Source organism: Pagrus pagrus (assembly GCF_965226575.1).
Source record: "Pagrus pagrus genome assembly, chromosome: 5".
NCBI lineage: Eukaryota > Metazoa > Chordata > Actinopteri > Spariformes > Sparidae > Pagrus > Pagrus pagrus.
The window spans coordinates 3,269,141-3,288,922 of NC_140189.1; the positions used below are offsets into that span (position 1 = coordinate 3,269,141).

A 19,782-nucleotide genomic window follows, 5' to 3' on the forward strand; every position below is an offset into this window, starting at 1 on the left:
TATGTACTAAAGAGATCATTATGAGTGATGATTTATTATTAAGAAGTGCTCATGGTTTGTTTTATATTGTCCTAATAAGATTTCAGCAATGCTGCTGCTTGAATTCCCTAAACTGGAGACTTTGTCTGGTGGATGGCTATTTTATAAGGCAACTGGTAAGTAGATACAGCATGATTTGACATTGTGTGACACATCTGAAATGGATTTTTTAAAAACAAGTTAAAATTGTATTTAGTAATTCAGTGTTGCTAAACAATTCTGATCATCTTCCAGGGCTGAAAATTAACAAGCACCAAATGCGGGTAGATTATCCATTTGGGGACTAAATTTTGAAAGGCTATCCGCCACATTAGTGGGTAAATGTTTGTACCAAAATAGTCATGTAATAAATTATATAAATATAATAGCTATTTGACGGTAGCTGATAGCAGACCGGCACTCTGTTTGTTGTGTGTAAAAAAGATGAGAGAAACAGAGAGAGAGCAGCAGTGGTTGAGCAAGCTATGGAGTGAATGAACGCTAACAATGACAAAACGCTAACTGAAAAAAATAAAATAATAAAATACGAGTAAAAGGGGAAAAAAATAGAATTACAAAAAATAAAAACGGAATTTGGGAAAAAATAAAACGTAAATTGCTGTAGGAAGTTAACTTAAAGTTTAAAGTTCTCAGACACCATGCATGATTTCAGGCATAGGGTATTTATACAATACTTAATTTTATACATTGTACTCCTTTCCTCCTGGACAACTTTTCAGGCTCACAAACCTTTTCTTACTTTAACCCCTGTTAATTTGATCACTTTCCCACTGTCTAATGAAGGAGGAAGTGGCCAGAGAAAACTTGCGTTGATCCCTCCAGAGTCTGAAGGCTACACCGCAAAACTGCTTAAGACTGTGTCCAATAATGGAAGAAACATGATTTTCATCGTTCCACTTCAAGATGAAATAGACACTACACCACTTCCTGCTGATGCCCCTGAGTTCAGCAAAATGCCAAAATCGCAATGCAAGACCTGTGGAGAAATTTTACCGTTACAAGTTCTGGCTCTGCATGTAGACTCTTGTAGCAAGTCTACAACTGAAGAAGTAAGTTTTTCTTAACATGACACTTTACTGAGCGAAAATCTTTTTCATTTTCAGCGAATGCATATCAAAACGGCAATTGCTTTACTATTACAGTGATGTCATTAATAATGTTAACCTGATCCACTTAACAGGAAAACGATGAGAATGCCGATGAAAAACAAGATCAGGATGTTTCGTTTGTATGCTGCAGTCAGAACAGTAAGTATAAGTACATTATCATCACATTCTTAAAAGAATAACTTTACATATTTTCATGCTATATTGATTAATGATTAAATGGCAATTAATGTGGGCTGGATTGTTTGTTGTTGTTAAAAAACTTTAAGAATAAGCATGATATTCAGTTATTCTGATTGATGTTGCATTATTATTTCTTTAGATTTCATCCCATATTCTTGTAGTTTAGCCATGGGACTGATTTTCTTTCTCTTTTTTTTTCTCTTCCTGGTTGTGTTTTGTTTCCTAATTACCACAATGTTGTTGTTGGTATGTATCTTTAATCATATTACAACTTCTCAAGTTTTGGCTGAAATTATCAAAATAATCTTTACATAGCAATGGAAGAAATTGGTGCCTTGCTAACATTAAGATTTGAGTTAATAATTTTCTTTTAAGTTAACGCTGATTACTGTATTTGTCTTTTTTTCAGCTTCCACAGTTGCTGCAGAGAGCTTGTGTCCCATTTGCCAAGTAGTGTACCCTGCTGACGTCATTGAGATGCATGCCAGTGCCTGCAATGACAGGTATGTTGTCCCATGTAGTTTTGCCTTGATGCATAACAAATTTTCCTTTTGTAATTGGATGTTTATTGCAAATGTTTGTCTTCTCCTTACTTTGAAATGTCTCAAAATATTAATATTGATCAACAAGACATTTAATATACTAGTCAATGGGTTTTTGCATGTTTACTAATTAGTTAACATACTTTACATTACTCCTAAATGTTTTGGACAACACATTACTTGTGACTTTTTTTGGAAATAATAAAATAAAAGTTTCTCCATGGCTTTCCCAGGCTCTAGGCTTGACTAGAATTGAAATTCTCTAGTTTAAAAATGCAATCTGAGTTAGCAGACATATGCACAATTTAGAGGGTCCAGATTCTGCCTTGACTATATTCAGAGATTAGAGAAAGCTAGAAGACAGACATTATGTCTTTCAGGCCATCAACTCTGGAGGAGCTCTCGTTTGACAGCAGTGGAGTGGATTTAGAAGCAATGGAAGGATCATCTGGCACATCTTCACAGATGGCACCTTTGCAGAATCAGCCAACAAGTTCTTCAGGACCTTCTGATTCTAACAACAAAACTGAGGGTTTGTAGTGTATTTGTTACACCCTGTTAGTGGTCCTTGTCAAAATGTTTGGTTGATGGCTTTTTCTGTGTTGAAATTTTTCATTCATTTATAGATTGGAAGACCATACCAGACCTGGCAAGGGCTACTCAGTTGTACAGGGAGACAATACTTGACATTCACGCATCAGGGAAGCCACTGCATTTGCACGTTGACCTCAGAGGCAGCAAGTTAGACCAGGAAATGGCTTTAATTGCTTTTTATAAAGTACGCTGTGCAGAGTGGGCAAATCCCCTGCAATGCAGACTTGAAGGTGCATCTTTTTTCTCTTTTAGTTCATTTTAGAATTTGTTATGTGCAGTCTGTTTTTTTTTTTTCATAAATAACCCAGAATCTTTACATTTCTTTTAATTAATAGGTGATCCCGCAATCGGAGAGGGAGTGAACCGCTTCTTGTTCTCCAGAATCACGGAGAAGCTGAAAGATGGTTTTAAGATGAACTTTGGTAGTGTTTTCAATTAACTTTCCATATATTGTGTGGACTGTGTTTTCGCTGCAATATTCTTAATGCCATAATCTCTCCAATTAATACATGTTTAAACAGTCCTTCCAGGAAAATGCAGAGTTTTTTTGTGATTGTTGCGGAAATAGGCAATTTAGGCGGCCAAAGTGTGGCGTCTTTGAAAAAATGCGGCCCCCACATAAATGTGTGGACTTTGGCTGATTATGCGTTGATATATGCGATTGCATAATCGCGTTTTTCTGGAGGGACTGTTTAAAGGCCTTGTGAAACAGAGGCCGAAATATTCTGATACTGTTTATTTGACATATATGTCGTATCAAGAGCCAAATGAACAATTAACACAGGAACACTAGATTAAAACTGGGAACATTTATTTTTCACTTCATGAGACATTTAAGATGCATTTAGGATACCTACTGTACATACCTATTGATGTCTCTTATTCTATACAACCACAGAATCACTAAAAATTTGAGTACATGATAATTGGTCTTCTGTTTGCACAGGAAATTCTGGTGACACAAAGCTGTTTGATGGAGAGCCAGACCATCTTGTACCTTCGTCCTCTGCATTCCTTGTTGAGAGTGACCTGTTTCTGATGGCCGGCCGCATGATTGGTCATTGCTTTTTGCATGGAGGTCCTGCATTGACAGGCCTAAGCCCTGCGATTGTTCACATCCTGTGTGGGGGCACAGCTGAAACTGCCATCATAGAAATCAATGACTGTCCAGACATTGATCTACGGGAGAAAATTACACTGGTGTGTATTTTGCAAACTGCACGATTTTTTTTAGATTCTTCTAGATTGGGTTTAAGAGTGTTCATATTTTGTCTTAAAGCTTGAAGGGAATGCTGAACTCTCAGCTGATGAAAAGGAGAGCCTTGACACCTTGTGCCTTGCATGGGACCTTCCTTTGATGACAGAAAACAACCGAAGATGGCTCTTTGAAAGGCTTCTTTGTCATGCTGTATCTGAATATTGTTTAAACTATTCAACATCATTTATTACTCTTTTAAACCACTATATGTGTAAAGATTTGTCTTTGTGTCTTTTCTCACTAGGTCACTGGACGGTTCATGAGGCAAATAAAGCAAATAAGAAAAGGGCTTAAAGAAACCATGTTGTGGCCACTCATTAGTGAACGTCCAGATGTAGCTCCATTGATTTTCCCTCGAGAGTCGAGTGCTGTGTTGACCCCAGAGGTAAATAGTTCAGTTAAGACAAGCAGTTTTGGTCATATCTGGAAATTGATTGTTAAATCAGGGGAACACCAACACTCCAGGACAATTGCTTATTCCAGATGGTTTATCTGCTTGGTGTTTTATGTGTAGTGCATTCTGGAACGCATCAGCTGGCCTACAATGACTGATGACGACGATGATGAATGCTCTGTGACAGATAAGAGCCGCATCACAGGGTACCTTCGCCAGTTCATTCAAAATGGTATACTTCCCTCATGTAATGAGTGATGCATGTACATTATATTGACAATTCATTTTATTTTTCTCATTATCATCTAATCTTATGCAAACCAGACAATAAATGTACTTATTATTTTATACAGTTGTTACATTAAAGTTGTACAACACCAGCTCTGGGTTATATCTCACAGCCCTTATAGAGTCCTTTATATTCTTCAAACTATTAAAAAAAAAAGTCAGTGACATACTGTTTATCAAAAGAACGTGGCCAGTGTAGGTTTTCCAGATACAAATATATTTAGCCAGCTTTCTACTCATAACCTGAAACAAGATGCTTTCCAAAGATCAAAAACAAGGGCTGATGAACATTATTTAGAAAACTGAATTGTATCTGTAATGATAAAATCTGGAGTTGGCATCAGCTACATAGCCAATACTTGTCAAGTAAAATCTTGGTTGGCGTTGTTCTTCACAAAGAATTATTTGACAACCATGAGCAAAATGTATAAAAAGAACAGCATTCTCCATTACTGTGAGCATTTATATATTTCTATTTTGTAGCATCCAGTGATGAACTGAAGGCGCTCGTGAAGTTCTGGGTTGGATGGGAGGCGCCTACGACTACCCTCACATTGGAGGTGACTGACTGTAATCTACCAAAATCTTCCACATGCTTTGAGACTCTCCGTCTTCCTGCCCGCTACAAGAGCTTCACTACATTTAAGGAAGAATTGATTGCCTGCCTTCAAACAACTGACACTGGATTTGGATTGGTGTAATGGCAGTGCTAAAATGTAGCTTCTTTAAAAGGCGGTTCTCATTCATATGTTTTTGTTCAGATTTTGTTCAGTCTTTTGGATATACAATGAAGACCACGCTGCCTCCCTCCTTCACCTCCACAAACAGGGTGGGGCGTTGTGCTGGTTTGTGTTTTTAGGTGTGCTGTTTCACAAACACCTTCCATCGTCTTTATTTAAGTGAATTACTGCAAACATGGACTGTCTATATTGAAATGGCTCTGATGTAGATGTCTCGCTTTTTAACGTGCACTTGCAGGACTTGCTGCTGAGCTTGTTTGCATCTCTAAGAGGAATTTGTTGCCAAGTCATGAAAAAATTTGTTTGAAGCATTCAAAGAGTTAGTGTTTTGCTGGTTGTCGGCTTGGCTGCCATGAAAAAATAAACAGTCAAAGTTGGGGTTTATCTTCAGAAAACAACCACTCTGGCAAAGGGTATGTTCATTATCAAAGGTTGGAAAACAAATTGTCAGTCCTCTGGAAATAAAATAAAAACATTCTGGAAATAATCAAATGGCATGTTTATTGTACAAAGTTTGTAACAAACAGCCCACCATGTCTTGCACATTTTATTATATATTTACCAGTGGTAGAAATACTAGTATTGCAGTAAAAGGGGTCTGGTCCCTCTGACTGATTAGCTTAACTGAAGCATCAGTGCGTCTAGTACAGTAAGCACGGCTCCCACATGTCCTGTGTAGAATAAATTCTTTGTTGAAGAAAACTTTACTTAGGTTCAGATTGGTAAAAAGAAAACTTAAGTCCAGAAGAATACAGGGTGATTGTGGTGACCATACATGCAGCATGGACAGAAGCACATTCATGTAGTGTCTGCAGTTCTCTGGCCTGTGTCCTAGACAGAAGTTATACCTGACAAAGACAGATACTGTGTTGTGATCAAAAGACAAGATTAACATAGGCCAATACATGTCTTACAATCAAAATGTAGATTGAATTTGGGTGTTTCCTGCTTAAGACAATTTTTTTTTTACCTTTATTATATAACAATACACCAGATCAAATCATCCTCCCATTGATTAGTTTGAAGGATGTGATTGTATTTGATGTATTAGTTGTTGTTGGATAAAATAATCACCAATAGAGGTCTTTGGAAGTCAATGTCTCTTTATTACAGCGATCATGAAAACTGGCACAGGTTTGTCAAGGTGTCTGTCAGGAAGCTTACAGATTTCACACATGCCAGTTTCTTATATTACAAAAAGGGTGATACAGAAATACCTACATCACATGCAAACAGAATGAGCTACACAGCTGCTTTGTCCTAGTCTAGTCAAAACATTCCCCCGCACAGTGTGCGGCCTTGAGATAGCAGTACCTCTGCAGCAGTCTGGGGCAGAAATTTATAGGAGCTGATCACACAAATCACAATCATACAATTTTACAAAAATATTCATACATAAACCATACATTCCTTACAGTTGTCTAAATACAGAGTTAACTCTTGAAGAAAGACAGGAACTTTAAATCTCTTTAAAACGTAGACTTGGAGAGGGGACACTGTATGGTGCGATCCCAGTCTGTCTGAATATGTTCTAGAAAATGATCTCTAGAAAAGAGTGGGGACCCTGAGTAAATATTTTTTTTTTTTAATACTCTTTAATTATTAAATTAGGTCCACAACCTTACAGTAACTACTGTATGTCCCATCTCGCCCCACCCCACAGTCCCAACATCACCAAATGCTGAGTAAGTCTTACTGTAGGCCTAGTAAGTGCTGGACATACTGGACAGTAGCTAGGTAGATGTCTGAGCCATGTGATTGGGAGTGTCCCAGGGGATTTATGGCTGCCCTTAGTGCTGCCATTCGTTCAGCACTGAGTACATCACCCATCTCAGGAACAGTGACCCCATGGTGTGGCTCATCAGGCAGGCCACTGTCCTCCCAGTCCAAATGCGGTAGGTACAATCCCTGAAAAGTCATGTAAAGTGTTTATGTAGAGCAGTGGTTCTCAAGGACCCCTAAACTGAGACAAATTACACCACGGGCCACATTTGATAACATTTTGAAACATAAACTCCAGAAATACACATATTTATCCTGAGACTGAATAACATTACTTTCTTTGTCAATGTATGTTCAAATTAATGTCAATGGGATTACTTTTTGGAAAAATTTATAAAGAAATTTGTGGAATAAATGGCAATATTTCTAGAAAAAGTAACAGTTCTAGAAAAAGTCATAATTAAAAAGTTTAAAAAAAAAAAAAGGGACCCCTTGAACCTCCCTCAAGGGAGTTTATATATATATATATATATATATATATATATATATTCAGTATATAAGGTATTGTATATATAATCAATATTTTTACCCACCCCTAGTATGCACAGTAATTTATAATAAAAGCACCATGAATTCAACAAACCATCTAAATTAGATTAACATAAGACTCACACCAAGCTCATACAAAGAAAGACTGGCTATGTTGAACTTGCTTCATAGTACCCCTCCCTCTGTTCAGATAAGTGCTTTTCTGGACTGACATAAACTTAAAACATAGAAGCACAAAATGGCACAGACATTCCCTTTTACCTCTGCATTTTCTCGTTCTGCCATGGCATGCTGAATGTTCCCCATCTCCCATAGCTGATTGGGTGTTAGGTTACCCTCAGTTCTGAGTGGGTGGTTATCCCATCCACTGCTGAAGATATCAAGACTAGCTTGTAGTCTGGGCAGAAATGCATAATGACAACTGAAGAGGTGTGCAATGTTTGACAGGTCAAGAAAACCATCCTCCTCTAGTGAGTGCAGCACACTGTAGTATACGCTGGTCACAGCACACCACACGTCTCTCCAGAGTCGTTCAATTCTGGGAAGAGAGTTTGAGTAAGATTAGATATGGTTTACATACATTTATGCATAATATTTTACAATAGCATTTTTTTAACCAGTGATATAACCAAAAAGTCTTAAAAGAAAAATGGTTATCACAATTAAGTGACTATTCTTTTTCCTTTTCTTGATGTTAAAGCCTAATTTGTTCAGTCAGTCGCTATATGGTGCATGTCAAAGACTTGAATTTAAATTTACTTTGTGGGGGGAAAAAAACTTGTAGTGATGTTCAATCTTATATTCATTACATTAATCAGGTACCACCATCGCCCAAGCGTATTTGCTGCAACATTATCAAGTGCAAGACAAAGAAGTCCGCAACTTCTTGGTCACACAAATCAGAAAAATTAAGTATAAATCAAATTGGGTCCATGTTCCGTTTTTTCTTTTTCCTATTTTTGACTTGAGCATAATATCAAATGTAGAAAAAACAAGCTATTCTTTCTTTTTGAAAAGAACATTGTATGATATTATGGAAAAATAGATTTGATATATAGAAGTGTGACAAAAACCTGCCTTTGATTGTGCACGCTCTTCCCAGCAATGAAACTGGACCTTCCTGTTCCCTTGATAGAGAACATCAGCCGTGCAATGTCAACGTTCTCGACTCCATGATCCGCTCTTACCCTAAAGAATAAACATTTTGTGCATTTATTATTTGTGGTGCTCTAAACAATTTTAACTTCAGGCATTTCCTGTTTGTTTGTGTCAACATATCATGTAAACACACCAGCTTCACACTTAAAGATGCAGTAAGTAGTTATATTTAGCAACAAAATAAATAAATAAAAATAAAATAAAATATAAAAGTGTCTACATTCCGACAGCTGGGGCTGTAGTCCCCTAGTCAACCGGTTGATTCATTGGTTGATACGTTCTGGCTCGACCAAAATTCTGATTGGTCGAATTATTGCCATGTTAATTTCATCAGGAGTAAAGTGCTAAGTGCTAATGGGGGTGTTTTCAGAACACCCTGTTTCACAGGTAACAGTCTGTCTTCAGATCTATGGAGCTAAATCAGGGTCAAAATTTTTGTACTTGAAAAAGTAAAATTTGAAACTGAAATTTCAAGTTTTGATCTTGAATTTTGAAAAATAATTATGATCAACTCTGCCAATTCTTTTGAATAAATCATTTATTTTCATTTTTCACTTTCATATGTTTTGATATGTGGGATCATATTTCTTTCAGTTGCATGTTTTATCTTTTTAGATTCAGATCTTAGTTTTTTTTTTACAGTTTCAAATCTTTTTTTCAGTTTCAGACTTTTGAACCTGATCTAGCGTGGGGGGCGTGGCATCAACTGAGAGGGGTGTGGAATCATGACAGACAGCTTAACCAAAAGGCTACAGACCTTCCCCTATCATGTTGTCTTCAGGGAACGTAGGATCTAAAACGATCGGCTACGCCACATGATTGGCAGTGAAGAAACTGCTGTCAGTGACAAACTTCCATTTGCACACCATGCACAAATATCCTGCACGGAGCCAACTGTTTTAAATTCCAAGGCTGTTTAGATGTGAGATGTGGAAGCTGTTTTAGACAGTACTGAGGACCAGTTGTAGTACAGGAGCGACAAAATCACGCCAGATTGTGCACAGACACCCACACTTCAAGTACTGAAATGTCCGACACGTAGCACTGGACCCAGCACACAGGTGAGAAAAGTAAGGTTGGGAAATCGTGATAAATATCAAAATGAGAGGTCGTTTTGTGTTTTTTTCAGCTGACCCACTGAGGCCGTATTATTTACCTTGATGGAAATCCATATCTGTCCACTGATTGCTGGAAGAAGGCTAGTGCTGTTGAGGACCGATTGTTGTTTGCTGCACCCAGGTACATGATCTGGAGAAAATATTAACAGGGTGTAAATTTTTCTTTTTCGAGCTGTCCTCTTAAATGTTTTTTTTTTACGTGAATTATACCTTTCTTGAAAAGCCATCCACAGCACCAAAAATGACAATGTTGTACCTGGTTAGACAAAAGACACTATAATAGTACAGCTTGCAATATATGTAAGTGAAATCCATTTCATTTATATGGCATTAAATCAAAACAGAAGTGATGTCATGACAGTTTTCATACACAGCTGGTCAAGACAATACTCTAACTCTTAGTAACAAGTAGAATTATACAGACCGTATTAGCTTGTGATTGGTGTCCACGTGGACCAGAGCTTTGGGACCAGGAACTGAATATGTGCGACGCACAACACACCCTAGCTGGTTCATGCGACAAAGGATGCCAACAGTGTCCACACGGTGCATAGAGGCCCGCACCCTCTCCCACTGCACTCGGAATCCTCTGGCCTGCAAGCTTCCCTTAACCAAGCGGTACCCAGCATGAGGCATGTCTTTTTTGATTTCAGTTACCAAATGGTCCAACTCTGCGTCTGAACAGGTGCTATAGAGTGCTCTGACAGAAAAGCCAAACTCTTGCATTCTTCTGAAGATAGAGCGAGTGGACACTCCCATCAAGTTAGCAATACACGGCACAGGAAGACCTTGGTTGATGAGATGTAACAGAGAATCCGGAGAAATATCAAATCTTGGACGCCCAGTTGCTCCATGACGAACCTGCACAAATGCTATGGGGACCTGATTTTCTCTTTCTTCAACAACCAACTTGTGCAGCTCTGTGAGTGCATCTACAATGGCTTTTGGGATGAGAACCTGGTCAGAGACAGCACTAAAAAGAACAGCCTCCTGAGAACACACAAATTCAAGGTAATCCAGGTCAAGTGGCTGCTGACTGACAACATGCTGGAGCCGTGTGTGGAGCCTCTCTGACATAGTTTGTACAAGTAGTTCCTAGAGAGAGGGGAAAGGAGGAAAAATGTGTGAGAGGTCACAAATACTGGTATACCTAAACATGACTAGTAAAATGACAAAAAACTGCTATTACACTTTGTTTTATTCTTAATATCTTCATGACCATTAGTGATAGAGAGAGTATTTATAACTGATCCATGAACAAGAACAAATTAGCTCTTAATATCTCCACATCTTTACCTGATTTCATGTGAATTAGCGCGAGCAGCGCCGCTAAAAAAAGTTTGCGCTAATGACCGCATTTCACTTCCTATAACCTCTTCACAATAAAAGCCTCCCGTTACTTTGTTATTTCAAACCTTTCAATGTGAAGCAGGGAAAGCAGGGCGTGTTTTATCTGCAGTACCTTAACACGACTCCTCAGGTGGTGCTAAAACAAATGTATGTGGACTGAGGTCGTCTTCACTTCAAAATTCAGTCTTAAGACCAAGACGTATCAAGTGTAACGTTATATGTGGCCATAGATTAATTTAGTTAAGTTAGAAACAGAATGAAAAGTTAAGTTAGCCTAATCCGTGTAAGCTAGGTTAGCTCCTGCGGTACCAAGCTATATATTTATCATCGTACCCACAAAAGACATTTCTGGAGTTTAGTTAACATTTGATTTTTCACCAGCAACGACCACAAACTCACCTGTTGGCCATTCATTGTGATAAACTTTATCCCGAAAACTAGCGTTTCTCATTCCGTGCGAGTCCAGTCAGAGGCGGCAAGTCGAATCCACGGAAGCTCCCGTTGGCGGCCTTGAATAAAGATTTTGGGGGAAAAAAATCGTCCTGGCGGCCTTAAATTGACTCAACAGCGCCACCTGCTGTTGTGGAGTGCGAATTACAGGACATTTGTTAGAACGTTTCCTGGCATTTGTGTCTGGATCTGAAGGCATTTGTGTGTGGATCTGCAAGGCGGAAAATTAGTGCCAAAAGTCACGTGACAGTTTTTTGTACTTGAAGATTGTTCTGTTTTTGTACTTGAAGGATTTTTAGGATTTTTTTTGTACTTGAAAGATTTTAGTTTGTACTTGAAGGATTTTTTTTGTAATTGAAGAAATATGTTTCTGTGTATGTGTAAAACATGCTGTATTTGTTTCTGAAGCATGATGTATTTGTTTGATAGGTAAGTTTCTTATTTGCAAAACAAAATGCATTAGTTTGTGAATGATGTTTTGTATTTGCAAACCACACTGAGTTTGTTTGTGAATCGTTGGGCGTGAGTAAAACATGTTTTGTGTGTTTGGGAGGTTTTGGCATGATTTTAACTCCATACCTTTACTGCCAGCACTCTCATTGGTGATTCATGAATAATTCTACTGTTAGCCGTGTTATTAAACCTCACACTGCCTGTTTCAGCAGACTTGGGTGTTAAACTGGCCGGTAATTTACTTTAGGTAACAAACTTTGGAGGGAAAATGTCATTACATGCTTCATAGAAACCACCAAAATAAGAAAATACCTCCATTTTAATCATTTAATTAAATAATTTGCAATAAAACACCCCTCGTCAGAAAACAGTAAAGAGTCGTTCATATTCATATTTCACATGCGGAATCAAACACATTATTGTAAAGAAAGGGTTAAGCCACATCTTCTCTCTTCCAGATTCAGGGGATTCTCAGACTAACTCTACCTCTTTGAAACCAAAGAATCGCTAATTTCACAGAGGCAGCAGAGAGAGCCATTAACTAAATCTGTGTGAGGGCCCCCGCTGCACAAGTCACGCGTGGAAGGGCTAACTACTCAGGTGGAATGAGAGCCAGGAGTGACTGTTTCAAGATGAGACTCACTCAGAGGAGGAAAAAAGCACTTGTCTCTCATTAACACGCCGCCCTCGATGGAGTGTATTCCCATCCACCTGTTGACCCTGGCTCTGCTCTTCGCCTGATCCTCTCTCGAGGGAGTCTGCACGCACCAGGTGTTTCCCGTCGCACGTGATGCATCTCTACTGTGTGACCGCAGTAATGCTCTGTCTTTATTGCCGGAGCCAAACAATATGTTTTTGACACAGTTCTCTGAGACTAAGCCGGCGTGCCAAGGATTTCACATGTTTCATTGTATAGGCCTCCTGATCGGGGTTTATCCCAACCTGCAATATTGGGAGACTAGACCAAAGGAAATCCCTAGTGAGCATGAGCACACAACTACTATTCAGCACGGTGGCTTGAAGCTCTGTTTTTCTATAAGGGGCTGCCACACACATATAGAGCAGAATAGGCGCGTGTGTCCTTATGGCATCGCATGCAGGCAGGCATGCGTTTTGTGAATAATGAGTTCATGGGATCACGGCTGGTTTGGCTTCAGGTAAAACCATTTACTCTCTCGAAGAGTATATTTGGCTTTTAATTTAGCTAAGCCAACATAACTACCTGATCAAGCCCCTGATTCCCCGCAGGCTTTGGCAACCTACAGCACAGGGCTCACGCATGGCGGCATATATAACTCTCCAATTGTTGTTCTAACATCCCCGAGAGTGAAGGTGCAGCAGTGTGGTGAGCCGCTGCAAAAGCACCGAGGACTCAATCTCTGAGAGACAAAACAACAGTGCGAGAGACGGCTTTCTTGCCCAAAAACAGAAGAAGAAAAAGAAAAAAAAAGACAGTCTGAAACAATGGTTTGGCTCCAGGCCCGCTCCCGTTGCCTGAAACGCTGATTTAAAGCACAGACATATTTTCCATTTGTTTCTCGAGAGCTGCGTTTCCTCCGAGTCTCTCTGACCTCCTCTCACCCTCGGCCTCTCTTTTGCTTTATTAGCAGTGGGACCGCCCACACAGTGCTGGTAGCGGAAACCCATTCAAACCAACAAGGGCAGGAAGCCAGCGTCACAATGCCAGCTGCTTCCAACTTAATTTGTCAGAAGGTTCCTTTCAGCAAATTTAATTTGAGAGAGATACAGATGATAATCCACCGACTGCTGCAGTGAGTCAGGCCGCAATCGAGGATTGAGCCCCTCGCAGTGACAGGAAGTGAAGAAAACCAACGGCCTCCGGGAAAACAGAGTTTGTGGGAAAATGGAAGCTCCAACGTATGTTGTATAAACAGGAAACGGAATACCTTTTCCTCTTTTGCCTCTCGTTTACATACGGCTGTTGCATGAAGGATGAAATTGACAGAAAATGACGTAAACTTTTCTGACCTGGTTTCTGGTTGAACAGAGCTGGAAATGAGAATGTAAACAGGAGTTATGTGGCCTGTATCGGTGCAGCTCAGTTCAACAGTGTCAGAAGAGGTTGAGACCTCGAGTCTTGAGTCCGGTCGTGAAACCTGAGGCATCTGGGAAAATGGCTGAGAGCACCTCCACTATGTGATCACGGTGGTTTCATACAACAGTTTTAAATGGAATTGTCACAGACTGCTGAGAACTCATTGATTTAAAGTTCTACTGCTGGATACGACCTTACAAAGTGCAGCGTTTGGCCAAGTTTTTTTTTTTCATTGTTACCATTCCAGGTTCAAGGCAAAAGATGTAATCTTGTGAGAGAATAAGACTTAAATCCATTTTCCATAGCTGGAACATCAACTGTAATGCTTTGTTTGGCAAAAAACGGACAAAGGAGCTTTCAAATGGAGGATAAGATTTCTTTGTAGTGTCTTGGAGAGTATCTCTTTGTGGTTATGTGCTGCCTTGTGTCCCATAAATGATCATATAAGGTCAGATGTTAATTTATTTATAAAGCAAAGTGAAAGGAAACTCGAAAAGTAATCTCTACAAATACAGTTCTCACTTTTCATTTTGCTCTTATATCTGAGGTGCCAATTTTCCAACAGCCCATTACTCCGATTCCCTACGACATTTATTCCCTTCTGTCCCTACTCTGCCTCTGATTGGCTCTGAACAACCTTCTAACCCTGACCATCCAACAAATACTAGCCAATCAGAGGGACATTGGGCGGGACTTTCCAGACATTTTTCAGACTACTGGGGTTTCAGAGCAGTCGGCGATCCACATATGTGACACAGATCTAATGTTTTTAATCAGTAAGCGGCTATTCAAATCCAATCTGAGCGACATAAAAATGTTGGGGCCCACTCCTGTTGTTTTGCTAGTTTGGAGAACAGACTCAGCGATCAAATGTGTCCCATAGTGTTGCTGTGTGTTCCCTTTTTGATTGATTTTTTTGGCTTCTTAATAGAGCAAGGCATTGTATTTGAGAAAAATAGGCCTACTATTTCAAGAATTTAAGAGCATGTAATATCGAACAGATTTCATTGTGTGGATCTTTTGTTTTCATGCCTATAATAGTTTTTGTATTCATCATAATATTTCATTCAGCAGTGCAGAGATGCCTCATAAACAGGGGGGATTGAGGAAAAGCCAAACATCTGACTCACTATGTGTTTTAAGAAGCAGAACAGAGCCACTGAAATGGACACTGTATATACATTTTCAACACTGCTGTCATTCATAATGGTTTATTCACGAATGATGGAAAAATGGACCATAATATGGACAAGCGTTTTGGTGCGTCAGCAGTAATGCCAGCGTTGCACTGGCCAATTGTGGTGAAAAGGGAGCTTAGCCATAAGCAAACTTCTGATTTGACTTCTTTGACTTCTGATGGTCATGAGCTGTGGCTACTCACCAAAAGAATGAGATAACGGATAAAAGCGGCTGAAAAAGCTTTCCGCCAGAGGAAGCTTCTAGAAGAGCCTCTGCTTCTTCCCGATGAAGAGAATCAGCAGAGGTGCTTCCTTTTTGGGGGTCCAACTGAGAGGAGACCCCATTATAGACCAAGGGTAAGGTGACCTGACCCCAGACAAGCCGAAGAAAACTAAAATTGATAAATTAACAGTCAAGACAGTCCAAATAAATAGTCTATGACCGTTTAATTCAGGACTGAACACGAAGCTGTGAACCTGCTAGACAAAGCTCTGCAGGGACAATGGCAGCTTGATTGTTAAAGTCTTAGGAGCTTACATATGTAATTAGCAGTGATTATGTGTCTCTACTGGGATTAGTATAGACAAATGGGATGAAGCGGTAATTATTAGAAAATTTGACATGGCATTTTTACACAAATTGCAATTACGAGACATCAGTTTAGTTTCCAGTATATCCCATATTGTAAATTATGAGCATTAATTAAACACAAAAAAATTATGAAAAAAAACTTTAAATAAAAGGTACCTACAAATAATATATACACCAAACAGAAACAGTATAAAATGGTGGAGGCATGTTGCAATAAAAACAATGTCCGTCTGTTTGCATTTACTTAGATGTTTGGATGTACTGAAAATCTAATGTTAATCTCTTTATACAATAATCCAGTTGTTTCCCCAAAATCTCCAAATGTAAAGGGTGTCCTCATTTCCCCAGTCATGTACAGTTGCTCACATGCTTCAGGCAAACAGATCTGATTCTTCTAAAACCACTTCAACTGTCCAAATTTCAGGCCTCTGCTCAGCAAAAACACGTGTTTTGAATCTTTCGCAAGGTTTCTCCTACTCTCTACTTCCTCTGGAAAATGTCTAATTTCACCCCAAGTAAAAAAAAAGCTCCACAGTTACTTTTGCTTTCATTACACTAAATACAGTCGTGTGCGTCAGCTCTCTGACAAAGACTACAACAGACAGTTTGTACCAGTTTCTTAGATTGCAGTTGTCTCAAGTGACCGTACCTCATGCCAATTATGCAAAACTTGTAAACACAACCAGTAGGATGATGATAATAAGAAAAATATGCCCCAGCTCTCTTTGGAATAACAAACGTCTCTCCATCCAGGAATAAAAAAAACTCAAACTGTGAATATTAAACAGCAGGACAAGCTTTAAGGAAATATTTTAAAAGTCCTACCTGTTGTCTTATGTTTGCAAAAGACAGAAAAAGAGCAAGTTGAGTATGTCCCAGGAGATGCCATTAAAGCCATCTCACATCCTGCCATTTGTCTTCATAATTAACTCTTAAAGCAAAAGCTGAGAAGTGACTGTTTGTAACACGGACATCAGTCATCATCCAGAGACAAGTAACTTTCACACACGGACAAAATTACACCCTCCTGTTCGTGTGAGCTTCATTTAAACAAGGCATCAAATCATTTAAAACTTTCTCAGATGTTCATCCAGAAACAAAGGAAACTGAAGTGATAAAAAATGGTAGTTCAAAAGCTATTAGGATACAGGATGAGAAAAAAGGAGATGGCAAACATGTGCTATTAATGGCCAACATGTGCAACGTCAAGAAGATGTTGCTGTTCAAGCCTAGCGCAGGAATCAAAGACACGTGCGTGGCAGAGGGTTAGTGGCACCACGAGTTCAGCCAGACGTTGCCTGGCACTTTGTAGCGGGCAGGCAAAACAAGCACGGTCGACTGGAGAGTAGTCACTCAACACGGCAACAGCTGCCTGCTGATTCAATTCTAAACAGACAAGAGGGTTTGGTAAACTACTGTAATGCCAGAATCAGGTTCTCAATCCTTCCCCTCTTCCAGCCATCACTGTTTGTAATGAAACACATCAAGTGTGTCCCCAGTCACTGCATGAAGTCACTGAGTGAAGATGAGAACCACATTGGGCTCTTCTTCTTGTTCAGTCTTGTTCAGCCCCGTTTTAAGTTTTAAGTTTTAAGTAGGAAAGTGGCTTCTAAATCTATATGTGCAGACCTCCTCAGTCAAGTTCAGGTCTATTCCATGTCATGGCTCAAAGGCAGTTGAGACTTAAGACCAAAACCTTGAACATTGTGATATAACAGTGATGATGATCATAGTTTTTTAAATTACTAGCAGCAGAAACAGTTGATCTACAGCTGCAGTATTACCACAGGCTCCTGGTAATGGCATGCTTCCACAAGGGCATTTTTCGAGGCAATGGGGTCGTGCCACTTCCAAGCATTGAACACTTGATAGACAATTTCCTGATAGATGATTGACAGGTGCTCTCAGGATCTACAGGCTACAGGCTGGGCTGTCTACTCCTAGACTTTAACCGGATCAACATAGCAGCTTGGTTTTGAAAGTTACTCTTAGATAGGAAATAGGCCATGCAGTTCCCAAATTTGGGAAAAGTTTTGCAGGATTTTCCAGAGGTGGCGAGTCACACTGGACGCCCCTGATTTACCTAAAGTAATCTTAGCCTCAACCTTTTGCAAATGAGGAGCGGCCAACATGACATTGTGTCGCTGGAAATGCAATGCTGCACTACCAGAAAGCATGGCTGCTTACATAGAAAATGAATGGCCGGTGCTTGTGGATGTCTGTTTTTATTGTTAGTCTATTGTAGACTGTTGTGTCATGTGTTTTATTCCTCAAAAGCCTAATCAAGGACAAGGACTGCAAATTAGCCACGACTAGAAGTCCTATATAAATTGCATTAGTTGCATTTTAATTTGATGTAACTGGCTGTTGTATCGTCCCTGTCAAAATCCTGTGGCCACAAAAACAAGACTGTTTCCAAAAAATATTAGCAGTACATGAAGTCACCCAGCAAAAACCTGGATCAACTTATGCTAAATGTCATCCTGCAACTCACTGTGAAGTCCAACACAACACATGTAATATTCTAGAATTAAAGAGTACAGTAATCATAAACCTTTGTGACCATTAAACATGTTATTTCAGATCAGACATCATTTCATTTTACTGTTGAGAGTGGGAGAGGGAATGGGGAAACACTGTTTTTCCTTCATCTTCAAATTAGCTCATTTACAAAGTGGCTGCATATTTAAAAATAATGTATTCTGGTTTCTGAAGCAGAAAATGCTTAATAACCTACTGTCCAGTACAGTATGTGGATTGCATTAACAAAAAGAAGACAGATGTATCTGCAGAATCACTGGAATATATTCTTGACTGTGCAGTTTATGGAGTTGATATCCAATACTGGTGCGTGAGTCAAAACAGCTAAGAGATATCCAAGATATCAGCAGGACTCCGCAGACCAGACTTAAAACCAGGAGCAGGTCAGGTGATCATACATGTAGCTCTTGTGTATGCAGTGTGGCTGTAGCACCAGGTATAAAGGCTTCCTGTTTGGGCCTCTCATACCAATACAGTCAATGATTACACTGAAAAAAACACTGGTGGTTTTAGTCATATTAGCATTCATATAAATGTTCTCTGCACATGCGCCCGTTCCCTTTAGGTACCTCTGAGAAAATCAGTCTTTTGAAACTTCCTGTACTGAAAGACAGTTGACATTATCTTGATTTATTATCAACATCTGGTTCTTTTATCCCTATCATAATACTTTCATGTCAGAGATATGAGCATTTTGTCTCTTTGTGATGGTCTGCCATGAATTCCTTCAACAGCAGACACAAGAAGCACTTAACGATTCTTCTTCGAATGTATATACAGACTCCTGTAAAACGTCGGTCGCACCTGTTTCTCAGAAAGATGGACTGGCTATCGTATGCTTATCCTGCCAGTTTGATCCAACGTGTTTCGATTTACATCCACTGCACGAGATGGCACATAGCTGAAGACAGGATAAAGTCAGTTCCAGACAGATGGGAAAGAGCAAAGTCCGGAAAAAAAGGGATGCCAGCTGCAATAATCTGATTCTGGATCAGGATCTGCGCACCAAAGCAAAAACGGGCAAATTTCTCAAAGCGGCCTGCCGAATCTTTGTACCAAAAAATGTCACCAGGATCTTGATGTTAACTTCTCCAATTAAGATCCAATCTGTTTTCTATCTGTGTTTGATTGAACTTGATGGCTTCTCTTGGCATGGCGGTAAAAGCAGAATCCTCAAGTGACATTTAAGCTCAGCGCTGGCAGCAGTGACAGATCAGATTTTTTGGGGGCGTCTGTTGAAAATGGAAACATCCAAAAACAGAATCACTGCTCCTGCTTATGCTGGATGAGGTCCCTGTCCTTGAATGAGTGGGTGCAAGTTTGTGGCTCACATTGTGGAGGGCGTTCATGCATGTAGGGACAGTTAGCGTGACAGCGTGTGTGGCACCGTGTGTTTTGTATTTTCATGTTTTTTTGCAGTATGACCACAATAACTACCCGAAATGGGATAATAGTGCATATTTCACTTTTA

General features: G+C 39.5%; 1 long non-coding RNA gene across 1 annotated transcript; it reads left to right on the top strand.

Annotated features, from left to right (window-relative positions):
• Window positions 1-1,741: 1,741 nt before the first annotated feature.
• On the top strand, window positions 1,742-3,499 carry LOC311257409. The gene is made up of 5 exons (XR_014622621.1): window positions 1,742-1,831; window positions 2,251-2,402; window positions 2,497-2,694; window positions 2,800-2,886; window positions 3,411-3,499. It is a non-coding gene; the product is annotated as an uncharacterized lncRNA (long non-coding RNA).
• Window positions 3,500-19,782: the final 16,283 nt, after the last annotated feature.